At 39.7% G+C, this 20,529-nt stretch overlaps 1 long non-coding RNA gene across 1 annotated transcript in view; it reads right to left on the reverse strand.

Moving 5' to 3' along the window:
* Nucleotides 1-1,586: 1,586 nt before the first annotated feature.
* LOC107203626 overlaps nucleotides 1,587-20,529 on the reverse strand; it is a 39,896-nt gene continuing 20,953 nt past the window's right edge. Inside the window, exons 2-3 of the long non-coding RNA XR_001521285.2 lie at nucleotides 4,311-4,805; nucleotides 1,587-3,202 (exon numbers count right to left, since the gene is read on the reverse strand). This is a non-coding gene — a long non-coding RNA (uncharacterized LOC107203626). The remainder of the gene's footprint in view (nucleotides 3,203-4,310; nucleotides 4,806-20,529) is intronic.

Raw genomic sequence — 20,529 nt, forward strand, 5'->3', positions numbered from 1 at the left:
TTCTCAGTATAATCTCTGGCCTATTTCCTCCTCAGAGATATACTTGCAAAAATTGGCTTTATATTATCTTAGTGAAAGGCTTCTGCTTGTAATATTTCAAACCTTCATCTGTCCTTGGCTGCCAAAACATTCATCCATCTGACAAAATGGGGGGGAAAGAAAATGTCAGCCTCTGAGTGAATGGTCCTTTAAGTGAATTTGTTATCCAGGCATGGAGGATGCTGCCACAGCCACGTGCATCCCGTGACTCCTGTGGGCACAGGGCAGTGCAGGGCACGGAGACTCCGGCTACATTCCATCCACAGGGCTCCTGCTCCCAGCAGCAGCCTGCTCTCATCAGCTGGGAACCAAAACACACAACAGAGCCACTCTGTAGGCTGCTCCTGGCATCTCTGAAGATGCATATAATGAGATAAACAATGGTTTGTTAAGTTTCAGGTTCATTTCCTAAGCTCACAAAAAGCTCTGTGTACTGCTGCTCGATATTGGGAATTGTCTGGCCGTAAATGCACGTCAGTAAGGCACAGAAAGCTCAAATCTAGGAAATTAATCAGAGCTTGAATAAAACCTTTGCACAAAATCAGCAAGGTACTGAGACCTGAATTTCTCAACTGTATAAGCAGTCAGGCCTCTTTTGGAATAAGACAGAGATGGGGAGGAACATTATTAATTTCTGAGTTTTTTCTGAAAAGGTTGTGCTGTGCATAGACTACCAGGGAGTCTCTCAGGCTGCCTGCATTTTCATTCTCTGCAGGTAATAGCAGGGATGCACACAAGTTATTGCCACCAACAACGGGTTTTGATTTCATACTTTGCAATTAAGACATATTTTAAAAGCAGCTCTTTGTTTTGTGGGATCAAAGGTCAGCTTGGAGCTTAGCTTATGAGACACATACAGCAGCTTACTGAGCACGTTTTCATCTTTCCATTCAGCAGGAAAAGCTTCACACTTCTGACAAGGGTTCCTCCTATGCAAAACACTTATGTACAATCTAATTAAATAAAAAGTGGAAAGAGAGATCACAGGGTCAGATTTTTTTATATACTTTCCAGTGATTTTTTTCACATAAAGTCATGCAAAGAGCCTGGTGGAGGGGTGATATGCAGATTTCCTTCTGCCAGGTGGCTGTACAAAGTGCTAGAAAATGCAGCCATATATTTCTCTTAGTGCCTGATTAATCTTTTTACTTGTGAAGGTTTTTCTGCACAGTGAATCAGCTTCAGTCAGAGAAACAGATACTTTCTGCCCCCTCAAACCCCACTCCAGCTCTTGTACCAGCATCATAGCTGTTGGGCCTTTTCTATGGGGAAAAGGTAAGAAATTTGGAATTGAACCTTTTCAGGCAGGAAGGTGAGTTAATTAGTTAATTAATTTAAATAAATTAATTAATAAATAAATAAACATATAATATCAGGCAGTGACAGCCAAGAAAATTATTTCAAAATTACAGTTCCCAGTATATACGCTTTAGTTTTGCTGATTTTAGGCACTTACATCTTTTTTTTTACAGGAGATCTTTACACTGTGTACTGAAAAAAAGTCCCATTCATTCCTGAACAGAAGAGCTACAAAGAGCATTCCCCACTATTCACAGAGAAATGGCTGTTTCTCAAGCTGCCAGGATACTATCAGTGACCAAATTTCTCAGCTGAGAATATTTCTGTTATTCAGAAACAGGAAGTCTTGTGATTGAGTGCCTGTGAGAGCCATTTTGTCCAGCATGAAGTAGCTCTTTGGAGCTGACTGTGCCACTGCATCCAGCAATTATTGAGGTATTTCCCTTGCACACTGATATTTTGAACTACATCTGAATGCTCCTGAGTCACAGTATGGAGCTCCAAACCTCTGCATCTTCATTAAAACATTACCATCTCTTTCACACAAAAAATGTTTGGTTCTTGAACAGCCACTCTCCACAGGCTGGGCCCTGCCTCCCACTGTGGTCACTGAGTCACAAACAGTCCTGTCAGGGAACTGTAGCCCAAAAACTGTTGACCCAAACCCCTGTGGGCCTGCAGCAGCCTGAGGCAGTGGTTTTTTCTCCCATGGCACCCCAAGCTAGACACAGGAGAAGGTTGTACCACAGAGCCAGAGAATCACAGATTTGTTTAGGTTGGAAAAGGCTTTTATCATCAGGTCCAAACATTAACCTGTTACTGCCATGTTCACCACTAAACCACAGTATCACAGAATCACAGAATTGCTGAGGTTGGAAAAGACCTCTGAGATCATCAAGCCCAACCATTAAGCCACCACTGCCAAGCCCATCACTTACCCACGTCCCCAAACACCACATACATACACTTTTTGAACACTTTTGGGGATGGCGATGCCATCACTACCCCGGGCAGCCCATTTCAGTGCTTTGCTACCCTTTAAGTGAAGAAATGTATTCTAATATCCAACCTAACCTGGCACAACTCGAGGCCATTTCCTCTTGTCCAATTGTTGTTACATGGGAGAAAAGACCAATCTCCACCTATCTATAATAGGTACTCTTTCAGGTAGATTGGAGAGCAGTAAGGTCCCCCCCAAGTCTCCATTTATCCAGGCTAAACAACCCCCATCTTTCTCTTAGATCAGCTGGAAAATTGCTTTCTTCCATAAAAAAAATACGGTTCTTTTTATTTTACTGTTAGAATAGGGCCTGCAGATGTGACCCAAACCTTGATTCACCTCTTTCAAAAGGAACAAAGAACCAGATGTGCATGGAAAAGGCAGAATAGGCTTTGGCCAGGAATCTAGCTGAGGAAGACCTACAGAGGGCTCCATTTCACACTGCTCCCAAGGGGAAAGGACATTTCTTATTTAGCTGAAAAATAATGACCATTCTCTGAAAACCATATATTTTATTTTCTCTGGGTAACTCACAGACATTTTACAATGGCAATAAAGCTTTAATTTAAAGCATCAATGATGCAATCTTTCAAGAGGTAATGGTTGGTTTAGTCTCTGGCAGCTCTTTGGTCCAAATATCTTGGTCTTCACTTTTCATGGGCCATTAATGAAGAGATGAACTGCAGAAGAGAAACTTGATCCATTAAATCCATGCCATTAGTTCTTTTGTCCTCTTTGCCAATTGTATCCAGATCCAGGTAGTGACTGGAATTTTCCACAAACTTCTATTGCGTGTTCCATTTTTCTTTACTCTTTGGATAGTTTTTATTTTGGTCTAAGTATAACTTTTGTCTACAACATCTCCTGCATGGAAAGAAAACTTGCTATGAATACTGATATTTTATTGAATCATTTTATTCCTCAAAAAAATCTATGTCTCTGCATAACTCTTGATCTGGAATGTATTGTTTTGTTGCCTAAAGAAACATTAATCATAAATTCAAGAAAGACAGGGGAACAGAAATAACAAAGATAAAACTGAAACAAGAAATGAATAAAACATTGGAAAGATGTAAATAAATTCACCAAATATGCCTGTTAAATCCAAAGAATATGAATGATTTTATACACATAATGGCTTACATGCTAAAGTAAAATGTTTCTGATCGTGACTGTTGTAGTCTGTTTTGATAGCTCAAGATATTCCACTGTCTGACACATCTGAAACAATGAAGTAATTTTCCTTTCAAAGTAAAAAGAGGTATCAGATATCTAAATAGAACAAGAAATAAAGTTTTTCTAGCAAAAAACTGAACCAAAAATTTTGAGTAATTTTTCTCAAATTAAGATAATGAAACCAGATTTTCTTTCATTCTAAAAAATGCTATGAACATAGTTAGCATGAATAGATATAATTTTTCAATCTCTTTGCTAAGAAAGTTTTTTTCTTTGAAATATGAATTCAGGATATTCTCAACCATTTAAGTTTCTGACATCCTAAAAGGCAGTAACTTTTGCTTGGTGCCAATGATTCTGTGATAGGTATTGTGCCATGTATAATATTGTGTGTGTTTCTGATGCATACTTATCACCTTAGAACTTGAAAGTTAATTAAAATGTTATGGAAAGATAAAAACTGACTTCCAAATACAATGGAAAACACAAAAAGAGACAGACATGGTCAAATCAAACATTCAAAAGCATCTGCTGTAAGGTAGGGAAGGAAGAACAGGGCTCATTTTGTCTTCTGGTGCCTCTTCTGTATTTACACATGGGTGAGAGTTTTGGCATCAGGTCCTTAAGTCTGTCAGTTTTGTCACTTAAATCTAAGGGATCTAGCATTGTTACCCAGCATGCAGGAGTTCAGAAAATGTCCACCACAAAAAATATGCTTCCAAAGTTAAGAAAAAGAAAGAGAAGGGAATTACAAAAGCAGTGAAAATGCTACACAAAGGATTTACCCATTCATTACCTGTGTCACTTTTAGAGGATTTGGATGAATTTTAGATATAGGGAGTCAAATCTTCTGACAGTGTATACAGTAATGGCTGCACAAACAGGAACAATCTCCATTCAAATACAAGGAACTTCTTATTTTCTTGCATTACACAGTAGCACCAGAGGCACAGAATGTCTCAGTTTGCTGCACAGCCTGCCTGCTTCCATGCTTCATCCAGCACTCTGCAGGAAACTGAGCACACAGTCTTCTTCAGCATATGGATGAGCTGCTTCTTAGGGGCTGTTAACATATCCACCGTTAAGTCAGGATGCCAACCAAAACAACAATACATAGTTTTTGAAATTAAAAGGAAAAAAAATCCAGCTTAAATAAATCTTAAATTATGCATTTTTCCTGCCATTAAGTGCTAAATTTCATGTAAACAGCTTCTAGTGTTCATTGCTCTCTCTTTTCTTTCTTCTGTACAAAGACATGAGTAACTCACATCCTTTGCAATGTAGTACTGACCTGTAAAAAACACAAAAAGAACGTATTTAACAGAGAGAAGCACTAAATGAATGAATAATTATTTTGTTTGTCTCTCAGAATATGCACATACACAAATAAACACCCACACAGCTTTCCATGCTGTTTTACTAAAACAAATCTTCAGACCCCCAGCAACAAACAGCCAGTCACTTATTAGTAGGAATCCAAATAGATATTACAGAGCCTGACTCCTTGTGCTTTTGAGATGTAAATATCAAAATAGCTTTTTGAAGAAGTAAAATGGAAAAGCAGTTAAAGTTCAGGATTCAATTTTTTCCTCTTCTTTTGATAAATGCATTTACATTTTAATTTTCAGTGTTTTCAATTTTCATCAGTGAAAAGCTGTATCCCTGGATGAAAAGCACAATAATAAAATGTTCTCCACTCCATAATTTTCTTGTAATTCACAGAAATGATCTGAGGGCATATAGCTCACGACAATATATATTATAGCATTCAGTGCAGAGAACTCAATTGTTAGGGCTGCAATTTCAAACATATGTATATTAATGAACTGGCTGTGGCTTCATTTTAAATTCCTAAAGACTTTTTTGCTGACATAGAATCATCACGGCTGTAATCTTAGAAATCTGCAAAGATTGTCAGAACAGTGCATGTTATTTCATTTATTCAATCAATACAAGTGTCAATGCCAATTATGCTGCAGAAATCCATATAATAGTCCTATTTTTTAAGTCCATATGGCACCATAGATCATGAGAGGAACAGAACAATGTGACATGCCACATCTTACATACTTCTGGCAGAGCAGCTTGCCTTTATTTATAAGAACATGCTACAAATCTTGTTCTGCTTTTATTGCAATCAGTTCCCTTTCTACCTCAAAGTGATAAAGTGGATTTTGCTAATCTAAAACAAAGCAAAAGTCCAAACAAACACTGGAAACATTATTGGTCTTTATCTATAGCTTGGGACAGTTTTTAGTTACACATCTTAATTACTCTGGCTACTAGAAACTGCAGAAAAAACTTGTAACTTGCTGAACATACAACAGCATCTACAGTTAACAACTGCTCACTATGGTACCCATTATAAAATGCAAGATTGGTGTGCAGAGCTATAAAAAAACATACAGACTCTATTCTCAAAAAACCCTGGTACATCAATAATAACATCAGTTGAGAAACCAGAGGATAACGTGAAATAAGTAGGAGGTCAGCAAAAGCCTGTAGATAAAGCTCAGAAGAGAGGCTGAGAAGCAGCACAGAACGAAGACTGCATTCAGCACAGTGCCAGAGAATAGAGACAGGCTGAAAGCAATCACTGGGAGCCTGTGATTCCATCTCTGCACGGAGACCACGCTGCCACAGGGAAGTGTCCCTCTGCCCATGCTAAGGGAGCCCAGGGAGCTGTCTGGAGCCTTGTTCTTTGGGCAAACTGCACTCTTCTTTACTGCAGATACTGCAGGCTTTCTTCTGCTTCCAGCAGACACCTTGCCCTGCTCCCATTCAATTCTTTTTCCCTTATAAAGCTTTATTTCTCTCTGCCTAGGTTTGTAGAAGCTCCCACGAGCTCTCTTTGCACCTACTTTATGTTTTCTGATCAAGTTTAATTTCTCAGGTTTGGTCAGAATTCTCTCCACATGGCTTTCAGGTTTGTTTTCCTCCTTCAGTGCAGACTAAGATGGACCTATAGCCCTCCCTTCCTCAGCTCTGGTGCTGCTGAAGGCACTTTCCGTAGGCATCCTCCGCAGCTCCACATGGTCCCAGCCAGGGAGCAGAGTCTCTTTTAGAGCAGGAGGTAAACAAGCCTGGTCTTAGCAAGACTGGGAGCTAACTGCTCTCTGGAAACACTTCTAAGGATAAGCATCAGGAAGATCTATTTAAGCTAAAAGTTAGAATTTGCATTAATACCATGGTTGTAAGGGAGGCACAAACCACATCACACTGGAAACAAACACACACACAATAAAAAGCTGGTTTAGGAGTCTAATTTCTTTTAAGGGAAATGCCAATAAATATGAGAATAATATTATGTAACATAATGCTTGCTTGCTCAAGTCTGGAGTATCTTCTGACACAACTGATATAATTTCAAACATGAAAAATACATAAGCAGCAAAGTACTTTAAAACTAGGAGAGGGCATATTCACTTCCACCATAATTTTTCCTCATTATATTGGCACGATTATATGCATTATTCTAAATATATGTGAATTTATTGGCATAGTGATGTAGTCAATATTTTTTTCTTATGAAAGGGTCTAATGAACCAGTTGAAATCTGGGTATTTAAGTGCAATTGGATACACTGCACTTGTTCACTCACAAGATCATGTCCTTCATATTTTTAGAAACTTAGTCAAGACTGTTGTGTTCACTCATCCTAAATTTATTTGACCTTAATTCATGCTTGATGATGCAGTGAGAAAGCCAAAAGGGACATAGCAGACATAACAAGAGATGTGCCTCACGGCAGGGAGCAGTTTATTCTAATGATTATTTATAAACCCTTTTAGTTCCCCAAGACGTGCTTTAGCAGTTGATTATAGTTTTCTTCAGCATTTTAGAAGCTGTTCTTAATAATGCAGCAGATTTTTCTAGCTGGTAGAATTGTGCTTCTGATTACTTTTACATCTGTTGTGATACTAAGAGGAGATGCTTGCCCCTAGTCACAGCCTGTATAGCCAAAGAAAGGGAACTTAGCTGCTGAACACCTACCCCTACAACAAACAAGCAGTAGAGTGGCTTTCTAAGTTAAAACTCCCTTTGATTTCTCCAGATAATTTTTTTTCCCAAGTTAAGACTGCAGGGCTTGGCTGTGAGTTTGCAAGTGCCAAAGAGCTGAACTGAGTTTTACTACTCCATTACTCATGTGTCTCTATTTTTCCCCAAACTCTTTATATAGCTGCCACAGTTCCTCTGCACCTTACAAGAGATGGATGAGCCAAGAAGCACCTTTTTAGCAATATCTGTAGCACTTTCCAAGTGCCAAGTCATCTATTTTACCTAGGATATAAGCAGTAGCTCTGTGTGCTAGACTGCAGGCCAACTGTCCTGTAAATAAATCCTGGTCTCTCCAAGTTGACCCTCTGCGCACATTTAAACACTTCATCCTTCAGAACTCGAGGCTGCTCTGGGATGCACAGCAGCTACTGAAGGAGTCTGCAGCCACAGAGAGCCCTGCAATAAGGTACTGGGGTATTCAGCAGAGACAGCTTCCCAAAAGAGTTCCTTACCAAAGCCAAGGTTAGAATCTGTCCACTTCAGCTTGTGACTTTCTGCTCTCTCCTCCTGCCCAGGTTTGACTCTGGGATTACAAAATTTGAAGTTTCCCTGAGCATCCTTCTCAGTAGGTATCCACAATGGACAAGGAATTCACAGTAGAGAGAAAAAGAGAAATAAACACTGTGATAAGCCAAGGCTTCCTGTTACCTTTATATTGTACACTCCACTATAAATGTTTGGTATAGTTGTTTCCTAGGAACTATTAATTTATTTGCAAGCTGCTTCTACCACAAAATGGCTGATTGTTCCTATTCATAGGCAGGGCTGATGTACCTTTCTGCTGAAGCAACTTTCATGGAAAACAGAGATTTAAACAACTGCAAAAAATACCTTCATTACATAAAGACACAACCACTAACAGCAGCCTCCCTTACTCTAGTGCAGAATTGTAGATTTTAGGCAGAAGCCTGAAAAAATCTATGGGTGAGGAGGGGGAAATCACTGCATCCTTTCATGATAACCTTTTATTCTTGCAGCACCTACTTCTCCATGGGCTGGATCCTGCAGGACAACAGCAGTAGCTGTGGATTCTGCCCATCCAACAAGGTGACATAAACTGTGCCATGCTGACAAGTGATCCCACACAAGTGGTGTAACCACTACATGCACTTCAACTTGCAAAGTTCTGAAAAAACAATGGGGCATTTTATAGTGTTGTTTCATTGGTGGCCATGCAGTGTCAGGGGGATTAAGCCCACTCCCTCTTCTGCAGCTATCCCTTATCCCCTCTTCCCATTTAAGCATAGGCACAGAAACTCCTCTCTCTCTCAGCTTCAGGCAGTCTCCTCAATCCACAGCCTGCACAGGCACCTCAGCACACCCAAGCTGTGAATGCCTGCCCTCCCCATCACTTTCTGCAGCTTGCAGTACCATGCCCTGGCTTATCCCAGGCACAAAGCAAAAAAATAAAAAAAAAAAAAGAAAAAACTCAGAGTGCGCTTTAGTTTTCTTAGTTTGTAGCTGCTGGCTTTGGTGGGCTTTTCTGCTTGCAGCTGAGCTGACTTTCACAGCAAATAGCATAGATTAAGTTCTGTGCACTGAGCAGGGATTTCTCATTTCATACATCATTTATAACTTTCTGCAGTGATTCCACATAGTCAGTATCTCTACATAACACAAAGATGAGAAGGATGGAAAATATAGCTGAAAAAGTGACAAACCTGCAAATTGCATTTATGTAGAATTCTGTTGCCACAAAGCTTCTACAGCAATTTTATGGGAACCTAGTAAATTCAGTATAACTAAATTTGCAGTTTAGGAAAGTTATGCATTTATGGATTTCAGTACAGTGCCATATTACAGCTTAGCAGAGATGCTAAATATCTCTCACACAAAATGGAAATTAAATCTGCTGTTCTATTTTGTCAGATCAGGTCTTTGCCTATGGTACATTGGGCATAGATTTCACTGTTCCTTCCTCGCAGAAGTGAAAAATCACACAAACAAAACCCACTTTTGCAAAGGTTGCAAACACTAATTACATCCTGTTGTCCTATAACTGGCAAGTGATGTCTTTTTTCATTTTTTATTTCCCTAGGTTATTTCATCCATCATTCATTACCAGAATATGAACGGAGGCAACTACAGAATACCACATTTTGGTGACATCCAGATTCCAGTGAAGTAAACAGCAAAAATCCCACAAGTTTTATTAGAGCCACATACTGTTCCCTTGTACTAAGTTCTTGTTTTTATAGTCGGAGCCAGTTGCCAAAATGCTGGTCCTGATCCCAGTTTCATAGCTGGATAATCAGGATTTACTACAACCTAAATCGTGAAGTCAGAATGGTGCAAATAAGAGAACTGGGGCCATCTGCTGCAAATTTCCAGATATCAAAAAGTAACCGAAGAAGGGAGAGATTTTCTTACCAGCCTTCAACTAATGGCAAAAGTTTACAAAGAAAGTCCTATCATGCCTGTCACCCATATTTAACTGTATCTTAAGTCAATAGGAAATAACGTCAGTAGGATACACGCACTCACAAACACATACGTATGAAAACATAAAATTGAATTCAGGTTGAAATGCTTTTCATTTCAGTACAGCATATTGCCATCAGATAAAGAAAAAATACATATTATTCTCTGTCTAGTTCTTCCAAAGGAAATAATACCAAAGGTTTAAGAACATGCATTGGCTTCCTTCCTGATAGGATTTAAAATGTTCTTTTCCAATGTAAGTGCAAAACCAAACATTAAGGCTGAAAATCAAGCACACTAGTCACGCACATTCAAAACTGCTTGAAAAGACTGGACCTGCTGCAGCCTGTGGCACAACTCCCACTGACTTCCATGGGGCCAAAATTCCACCCAGTTCCTAGGAGAACATTAAATTGGCCACATTATGCATCTCATTTAATGGACTACATTAGCAGGCATGATTTATTAAGATTCACATTCAATAAAGAAATCAACTGCATTGTGGAAAGTATTCAAATTAATGCATCTATTAGAGCATACCTCTAAATTAAGGTAGAATTCAAAATCTTACTTTTGGTACTACCTGACTTCTTGCTTTCCAAAGAAGTATTGCAGTAAGGGAATTCTGAACTCGATTTCCCAATTTTCCCATGGCAGAACAAGGGAGTCATCTACCATATGAGTTTTATCAAAAATTCTTAAAAAAACAAAAGGAAAAAACCCTTCAAATCAGACTATGCTACAGCACAAAATGTACAGAGCCATGAGTAAATGATTTAGCTCTTTTGTTTTTTTTTTTCAAACTAATTCCCTGCTTATTTTTAACCCAATTACAAGTCTGTTGGCTGCCAGTAAAATTTGGATCCAAATATTTCTGCTAACCAAGTGGAATTGTTTGGATAGTACAGTCAAAATTTCTAACATCTTAATCAGGTTGCTTTCTGACTTTTTTAATAACAAAAGTAATTCGGTACATTAAAACTGTAATTCTTGAAAGTCCAAGAAAAACATCATAATAAAATACCAATTTCTTTAGGGAAAATTCTAGTATAATAAAGAAACCAAGAGGGTTTTATTGAAATTACTTCCAAAACCTATAAAAATTAACAGATTAATCCACTTTCCATAAGTTTTGCTGCATCTTGGGTAGATTTATAGGAGGACTGGAATTACAGTTTCTGTTATGCGACCACAACACCTTCTAAAATGTTATGAATGTCCTGTCACTTCATTGTGGCAGACATTGTTTGTCTGTTCATTGCCAGAACAGACAAACCTCAGCAGCTCAGTAAGCACAGGGCTGAGTGGCCATGTCCTGCAGGTCACTGTTCCCCTGTGACCCAAGGACTGGCTGGTACCAGCACCCTTTGTGCTACAGACAGTAGGAGAACACAGCTGAAGCAGAGCACCAGGGCATCACTTCAGGTGCATTCAGGGGCTCTCACAAGAGGAGATGCACAGCACAGGGCTTGGGCCATGAGGGCACCCTCTCTGCCCCAAAAATAGCAGACCCTGAGCATGTGGAAAGCATGTACGGAACCATAAAGACTGATATTAACTGTCAAGAGTAAATAACTGCCACCCCAACCAGTCCCAAACTAAATATTTTCAGGTAAATCCATACTGAAAGTGAAGAAAGTCTGACCACTGCAGGCAACTGTCAGAAACTCTGAATAATGAGATTTTGTTATATGCATTTCTTAATGCAGAACAGCAGTAGCATTGAATATGCTGGGACAATGCAAGGGTTTTTATTCTCTTTCTGTGAAAGAAAATAAATGGGAAACTTCATATATTCATTGGCTCCAAAACCAAAGAAAAATAATCACAACCATACAGAAAAACCCATTGCAAAGCTAGTTGTATAACTTCTTTTGAGTGCTTGATTAAACATATTCCTAAAAGATGTACTTTTATGTACTTTTGCCATAAACATATCAAGACATGCCAAATTTACCACATTCCTTGATAAATTATTCATTTTCTCCCTGCTAAAAAACACATCTTCTTTCAGGATTCATTTTATGAATTCTGAAAATGCTAGCAGCCATCTTGCTATGCCTTTCTCAGCAAGACTGGAAAATCCTCAGCAAAAGCCTTGGTGAAGAGCCATGTGGCATCTTTGTTATGCCTTAAGCGCCCCTCCTTCAAGGCAATCTCTCACCTTCACTTTGATAAGAACTGAACATATTTGCAGCCCTTCTTTGCTCCCCAGCCCTTGTGGCCCTGCCTTTTATATCATAATCCTCCCTTGTATATGCTCTCTTATTTGTGCTGCAAACTTCATGAACCAGGAATCTCCCAAACACATCATGAGTATCCTTTGACCAGTAAAACTCTCGTGGAAACTCAGCTGTTAGCCACTGAAATATTATCTTCTGCTGTGTCTCCCCTGCCCTCCAAAGTGGGATGAGAACATGAAACTTTCGCAGCAGCTTCAGTACTGGGTATTGTATTGTTCTAAACCTCATTCTGTGAGCTCTTGGTGCCCTGGAACTCCCCTTGAAGTATCTTGGGAGATACAAACCATCACTGTAACTGGTTAGATTCCATCCTCCTTTCCTTGTCCATGCTTCCTACCAGCATGGTGTTGGTGAGGTTTGGCCATGAGGCTGGACAGGTACTGCCCTTCCCTTACCTACCTCCCTCCAATTCCCAATGGCTTTATCCAGACACAAATACTGTGCCTTACACTCTAACTTCTTTTAAAATCTATTTAAAATCTAATTGTTTCTTTCTTTTTTTCACAATGAAAAGAGAATACAGTTTATTAGTTGGATCCTGTGGGGTTTTCTCAATATTACTGGAAGAAGCCAATATTTTGCTGACTAAAGGAAATTTATAAACAGCCAATTTCTAAATTAAACAGATGGCTTGTTAAAAATGAGCAGTCACTTCTTTGGCACACAAAACCAGTTTTAATTCTTTTTGTATTATAATATTACTGGTTTTGTTTATGTTAGAAGTAAGAAGAGTGACAGTTATCATAGTCCCACCATGTTAAGCAACAAATAAAAAAATAAATTGTGTGGGTTTGTTACAAATTGCCAATATCCTGTTACTTTCACTTATATGTATGTATGAATTTGGTTTATTGGAAAAGTTTCTGGTGATGGAAGGGGAGGGCATCTCTGTGAAGCTGCTGGAAGATTTCCCTGTGTCCAACAGAGTCCATGCCAGCTGACTCTAAGATGGACCCATCACTGGCCAAGGCCAAGCCAGTCAGAGATGGGGATAGCACCTCTGGGATAACATTTTTAAGAAGAAAATAAAGTTATCCTGCAGAAGTAATTGCAGCCAGAAAAGAGAGGAGTGAGAATATGTGAGAGGAACAGCCCTGCAGACACCAAGGCCAGCGCAAGAGGAGAGGCAGGAGGAGCAGAGGTTCCCCTGCAGCCCACAGTGAGGTAGTTGTGCCCCTGCAGCCCATGGAGGTGATGGTAATTGCTAAATGGTCTCTCCCTGCCCTTATCTCAGCTTCTGAACCTTTCACTGTATTTTCTCTCCCCTGTCTACTTGAGGAAGGCAGGATGCTTTGGTGGGCATCCAGCATCCAGCCAGGGTCAAATCACCACAATGTAACAGAATTAAGTGAAAAATATCAAGCTGGTACATAATTTAAGATCAACTGGTTTTACTTATTGTCAACCATCCCCAAACTTGATTCAGACCTGCTAGACAGAAAATCCACTGTAGTGGACTTCTGAAGTGTCTGTTCATGCAATGGTGCTGCTTCTTCATCTAGTTCAGGCTTAGATCTCTCACAGACATTGTGGATAATCTAAGTTAGCATTTTTTCTTCTTAGAAAGTGAAAAAAAACAATCACATATGAGACAGTCCTAACTTTGCAAGTGCAAAAGTGAATAAAGACAAGTTTTCTTGCAATGCTGGACAAAAATCTGGAGGAATTCCAATCAGTGTGCTGTATGAAACAAGCAGCTTTGAATGTATTTGCTTGAACCTGAAGAATATTACTCTCTGAGAATACTAATAAACCTAAAGAATATTAATACATTTAAATCTAGATGAAAACTATAATAATTCATCATTTGAAGTCACTATTTGGATATTCTTCACAAAGTAATTGAGCTCTAGAATTACGTTCATCAGAAAAAGAGGGTCATTGCAAAACCTGTGTACACACCAGCAAGCTAGCATATTTTTATGACCAAGGATTTGCATGTTTGTTGATTATCTAGTCTGTGCAGGTTCCAGAAACTTTGATCAAGAACTAACCATGGCAAAGGAAAGTTATTTGCTTAGTCACAAATATACACCCATAACAGTTAGCTTCTCAACCTTCCCAAGTTAGCCCACACTGCACTCTGCTAGAACAAAATTGCTGACACTATCACGAAATATTGGCATATATATGCTAAGTCTGAGGATTTCAAAAGATTTTCAAAGAAAGTAACCTTGTGACTTTCTACAACTGGGTCTCTATGCCTTGATTCTGTGAATAATGAATTTGGAGTAATTTCATTTAGAAAGAAGCAGAGGAAAAGGTCACTTCAAACATGGGAAATTAGGCAATGTGAGTCTATCAGAAATCACATTGAAAGGATTTGTTTCTTAAAAACAATTAAAAAAATTGAAGACCAGCTAAATATATTAATCTTACTCCACAGATGTTTGATAGAAAAAGATGCATGAAAGAAGCCCCAAGCCCCTACCAGAAATACTGCCACATCCAGGCTGGGACTCAGTTGGACAAACAAAACACACATGCATAGGCTGCACTCCTCTTCAGTCACTGCCTCCCTTCCATAGGATGTTACATGCTGGAAACACTGCAGCTGCTCACTGCCACACTGAGGGAAACAGCACGGGCTCTCACTGCTGCAGGATTTGGTCCAGGACAGCTGAAGACACCACAGCTTTTTCTTGCCACCTTTCCCAAGCATTAGCAAAATAGTACAGGGAAACAGAGTACCAGAAGTCCTGACACATCACAAGTACAGTGATTATATTTTTGAAATGCCTTTACCCAGCAGGATAGCAACTGAGGGCATTTTTAATATCCATGTTTTATCAGATCATCCTCTGTAACCAACAGTAGTTTTAGACACTGATGTGTGTCTGTACATCCTTTAGTAGCTGGCCTCTCCTGTGATAAAACATACTTTTTTTTCTATCTTGTAGCTTCTCTCCACCCTAAAAGGTTGTCATTTGTGCATTGGTCATACTGGGTAACATTTATCTGCAGTAACTGTGTTTGATATTTTTAAGTCTTAAATTATTAGCAGTGGGGAAAGCATCTACTTGCTGTACTTGGTCTAAAACCAGAAATAATATCCAGTCTGAGCTGAATTAAAAACCAGATAGTGACAAAACCAAGAGGATTTGTGTGTGTGACAGTGCACTTGATTTATTGCTTCAGATTGCAAGCAATGAAAGACAGTGTCAGTACTCATTTTCAGGTGACAGAAAGATATAAAGAGGTTATTATAGGGACTCCAACAAGTTTCTGCAGGTCTGATCTAGGAGAAGATAATAATGCCAGGTACTACACAGGGATGGAGCAGAAACACAAGAGACTAACTGCCCTTGCAGGAGCTTCCCAGAAAGCACCTGAGGGCTTCAGCCCCTGAGAACTGTACACATCCAAAATACAGATTTTCAAAGCTTTTATCTAGTCCTGAGGCATTTCAGCTGCAAACAAATAGTCAGGTCCCCAGGGCATGCTATATATTTCTTCTAGGTGAAAAGCTATGCTCAGAAATGAAGAGCTCAGCACTGAGCTCACACCTAATTCCCAGCAGGACTGGCACAGTAAGGTCCCTTGTCTGTCTCCGTGGTTCAGCCCCACAAGGCCACACATCCTGGCAGAATGTATCCCAAACACAGCAGACAGCACAACCTGTGGATCATTCACGGGGGCTGTCAAGAGAAATGCACTCAAATCCCTGACGTTTACACAGCCCATTTCTCAGAGCAGGACCATCCAGCCCCTGGATACCCAGAGGTGAGTCACTGGCAACAAAAATAAAACCTTAGAAGAATCATATATTTCACACTTGTCTCTTTCATGCTTTCACTGGGCCACTGAACAAACACAGTCAGTCAGGGTGGGCTTCACCTTCTCTAATTTCAGCTGCCTGGAAGTTAAATGCCTGTTCAAGGAGATGTTGCTAACACAAGGAGAGATACTTGCAAAGAACAATTTATCCCATGCTTCTCAAACACACACCTTAGGTCAGACAGTTCACTGTCTGGAGAAGTCTCTCCTAGGGATTTGGGATATGTCTGTTCAGCAGTACAGTGCAATCCATGGTGTTCTGCAGCCCAGGTCACTCTGTCATCAGCCCAGAGAATTCCTGGGGCTCTCCCTTCCTGAGCACGGGCTGAGGTGTTCCTGCAGAAACAGCCAGGCCGTGCAGAGGGGCAGGAACACCAATGTCAAATACATTTTAAAGCTGCTAACATTTTTTTTTAATTTAATATATTACAGTAGATTTTGTACAAATATGGGGGTGGGTTTGAAATAACTGTGTCAAAAATAAATATTCATTGAAATTTCACTTAAATGGAAGAAATAAAAAAAAAAAATCTAGTCAAACTTTTCTCTTTTTTCTTCAACTAGAATTGGCCAGGTCAGCAATTCAAAGCCTCTTTCCCATTTTGTTTTACTCTCTTCTAAAGATAAGGTCTTAACTGGGGCTACTTTTCAGAACAATGATATGAAATTATGCTCAAACTAGAAGTAAGCACCAGCTGCATTCAACTACATACTGTGGTATAACATGGTTGCATTTAACATTACAGCATTGAGATACCTTCCAGCAGCACTTGGTTTGCCATGACTAAGTCTTCAACACTAATGCTTTGGGTAGCCTGCACAAAATTAATACTATTTTGCATATGATATTTTTACTGAACATACAGTTGGGCCAGATGAAGACTAGGTTAATAACCTAGTGCACTTATTCTCTGGCTGTCATAGGTCTCTTTTGAATAGTCCCAAGTTTCTGAAATATTTATGAGCTTAGGCATGGAGCTACCTGCATAACATTGAGTAGATGAGAGAGGAGACGTGCACCATCAAAAAGCATTATTTTCACTTAGAAAATCTTGCTAAAGAAAATGCTACTGGAATAGCTATATTGTTGCAAAACAGGTATTTAACTAATCTGCTTTTTTTTATAAGCATGTAAGATAAAACTAATGAATGTCTGACATAAAAGAAACATTGAAATACAGGCTAAAATCAGTCAATTGCAAGCAAATCAAAAAAGTCTTCTCCTGGAACTGTCTTCTCTGATCCAAATTCATATTAGTAAAACAAGTTAGGATTTTCACGGCCTCTTAGAGAGCTGAAGGATTTGTGGAACTCCATAATCCAGACAATTTTATAGGTACAGTGAGAACCTGATCTCAGATAACCTCCATGTCAGTGTCAACCAAAACACTTTCCTGGCAGACTTTTACCTAAAAGAACTTACAGGAATCTCATACCAGGTTAGTCAAGAGAATGAGTTTTTCAGTTACTACCAATGTTTGCTTTTTGAGGAAAATAGGGCAGCAGTGGGAAACTCTTTCCCTTATTTCTGCCCTTTCCTTGATTATCTGGGGGGCCTGGTGACACATTTGGACTGTATGGTCTCCTCCAGAGACACCTCGCCTTTAATGAATAGAAGTGCCCTTCATCCTGGAGAAAAAAAAAAATAAAAAATAAAAAGGAAGGAAATAATCATTTTGACAATCTGCCTAGGAAATTCAGTCAGAAGTGGCAGTTGTAGCTATGTGGAAATCCCAGATAAATGCAAATTTCTGCTGCATGGATTGACTCCACAGTGCCTGCACGTCTCCACAGAAAGCTCAAAACATTGTTGCTTATCTCCACTGTCTTTGCTGGACATTTTGCACACATATTAGGATCACAGCACTACTGTGCTCAACACATAGGTGTAAAACCTCTCTTAGCAGCAATAATCATTGTGTGCATGCTACATGACATAAACACACAGCCTTGCCCAGGAGAAATAGAGAAGCCCAGCTGCTGTGGAAGTGACCCCCTTAGAAAGTACTGACTTTGAAACAATCAGGAATACAATTGGTTCTAAGGCTTAAGAAAATAAACAGAATAGGTTTATCTGCTGCCATTGCAGTTTGAGATGACATTTTCTCTTCTGGAGATGCAACCAGGAAACATTGCGGTAGACCAACACCTGGACTGGCCACGATAATCAGTTCATCTCTTGGAACCTTTGTCTGGCAGATGCTGTATGAAAAAATACAGTTTTGTACCATCTACCTCCAGCCCATGCTGCTGTGGGTTCAGTGGAGTGGTTCTGATTTACTGTGTCTGGCCAGTGAACAGTACACGGAGAGGGGCAAGTCTCTGCAGCCAGGCGAGAAGCAGGACAGACAGGAACCTGGTGAGGCAGATCATTCTCAACAATAGTCTCTAATGCAGAATGAAGTGGCAGAAACAGTACATTATGGACATTATCATCATTATCTCTTGCTACCTCTAATAGGTTCTTACATCATTTTGCTCATTTTTATAGCTTGCTGGCTCAGAACCGACATTCTCTGTAATTCACTGGAAGAAATGCTTGATTTCAGCTCCCCTTGTTCTAACCATCCACAGAAAGGATGAAATAGGGATGTGACTGTTGGAGTAGATCACCCCTTTCTTGCATAATTCAAACTAAGAAATTTCTAAGCATGGTATTGTTTACACAAAAAGGAATAAAGGAAAATTCTTTTTACATTTCTTTTGGTCTAGCCTTTTTTTTTTTTTTTCATTTATTTCTGTTGATTAAAAAAACAACAGAAAAGAGAAAACTAGGTAAACATGGTCCTCATGAAGCTGCTGGATTCAGCAGAAAAAAAATTCAGAAGACTATGTAAAATGGTTACACAAATTCCTGAACTACCATCTGTAGGATTTTCCCAGAAGATAACTGATGTCTGCCTCTTTCAAACTGCCTCAGGACATGAAACAGAATGACACCTCATTATAGAAATGTCATAAATTGTTCCAGCATTTTTATCATATGAATATGAAAGCTCTTCTATGAGATGGCTAACAACAGGTTAGCCATCTGTGTTATGATAGAAACTCCTCTGGAAATACAAAATAATTTAAAATCACCACTATCACATGGTTGTGCCAAGAGCCCGCAGGGGGGCAACTCTGGAGAGCAGGTAATATGTGCTACTTTCTACCTCCTTCTTCAGCAGTTTACTGTTTTTCCCATGTATTTGCTGACACAAGCAGAGCCCTGGGATTCTGCATGATCTGCAGGGGTGCACACCCCAAGGAGGAGGCTCAGGGAAAGCAGGGAGATCCCAGCTTGGGGACAGAGGGAATAGGGGGAAAGGGGCATTGTAGAGCATGGGTGAGGGAAAGCAGAAGCACTGGGGTTGCAAAGTGGGAGTCAGGCTGGAACATGGTATGGGTGTGTGGTCTTGAAGGAGGAAAGAAAAGTCTGGAAACCTGGAGCAAACATGGGAGCTCAGTGGGAAAACAGGATTCTGCATGAAGTGTCTGAGAGCTAGGTGGTCTGAGATGAAAGAGAAGGAATCCGCTGTGCATACAGGAGAAAGCAGGGATACTGCCACCAGAACACTCTGCCACAGAAAATAAAATTTAGCTACTGTCATTACTGAAAGGGGCAGTTTCAGGTGTCACATCCACTGATGTCTCACACTGTTCAGTCTTTATTAACCTGCCCACACTCATTTCTTTTTATATCCCAGTCATACAGGTATTTCTGAGCGTTCTGTTGGACCTGTCCTTATTATACTCAATAAGTATTCTTCAAAAGGATTGTTTGCCCTGTTGTGGGGGAAAAAAAACAACTCACTGAGGAATGGAGCTGAGTTTTCTGCCTCATTTGATCTGTATTCTTTTCTAGACTGCATCACTCCCTTTTTTTATTTTTTTTAAGTACAGCCAATTCCTTACAGTCTTTCTTCCTTAGCAATTTTTCTTATGCTGTTTATTACTGACAGTGCTCTTTGCTATGTCCCTCTAGTCTTGCTTTACAGCTGGTCTGGGCCAGTGTTGTTCCAGCCATTCTAGCTGATGTCCTAGATGACATGACAGACCGTAGTCAGACATCCCCTGAAATACCATATACACATACATGTATATGTGTTCAGTGTTTGGTTTTGGTAGGAGTTTATACATCATCTGTACATTCAATTATGCTTCTTAGACAAGTACAAAGACTTGCGCTTGAGGAGGAAGATAGTAGGTTTGGGATTATCCTCATCTGCTGCGGGTGCTTGGTCTAATCTTAGACAGGCTGCCAAGAAATCTCTATTCACAACACAGTCAACATAACCTTTATCTGTAGGAAGTTCTGTTTTGCTGCAGACATAGAAACCTTGCACGTAGTCCTTATCACAAAGCTTTTGTTAGCGCTGTGTGTAAACTGAACCCCAGCCATCAGAGGTCAGAAGCATGAGATCCAAAGCCTTGAATTTTATTTGGGCTTCTGCAGGTTGGTTTGGGGAAGAGAAAAGATATTATGTTGTGTGGGCTCATGTTGTTTTCTGCAATGTGCTGGAATGGTCAGAA

This window comes from Parus major, chromosome 4 (assembly GCF_001522545.3).
Source record: "Parus major isolate Abel chromosome 4, Parus_major1.1, whole genome shotgun sequence".
Classification (NCBI taxonomy): Eukaryota; Metazoa; Chordata; class Aves; order Passeriformes; family Paridae; genus Parus; species Parus major.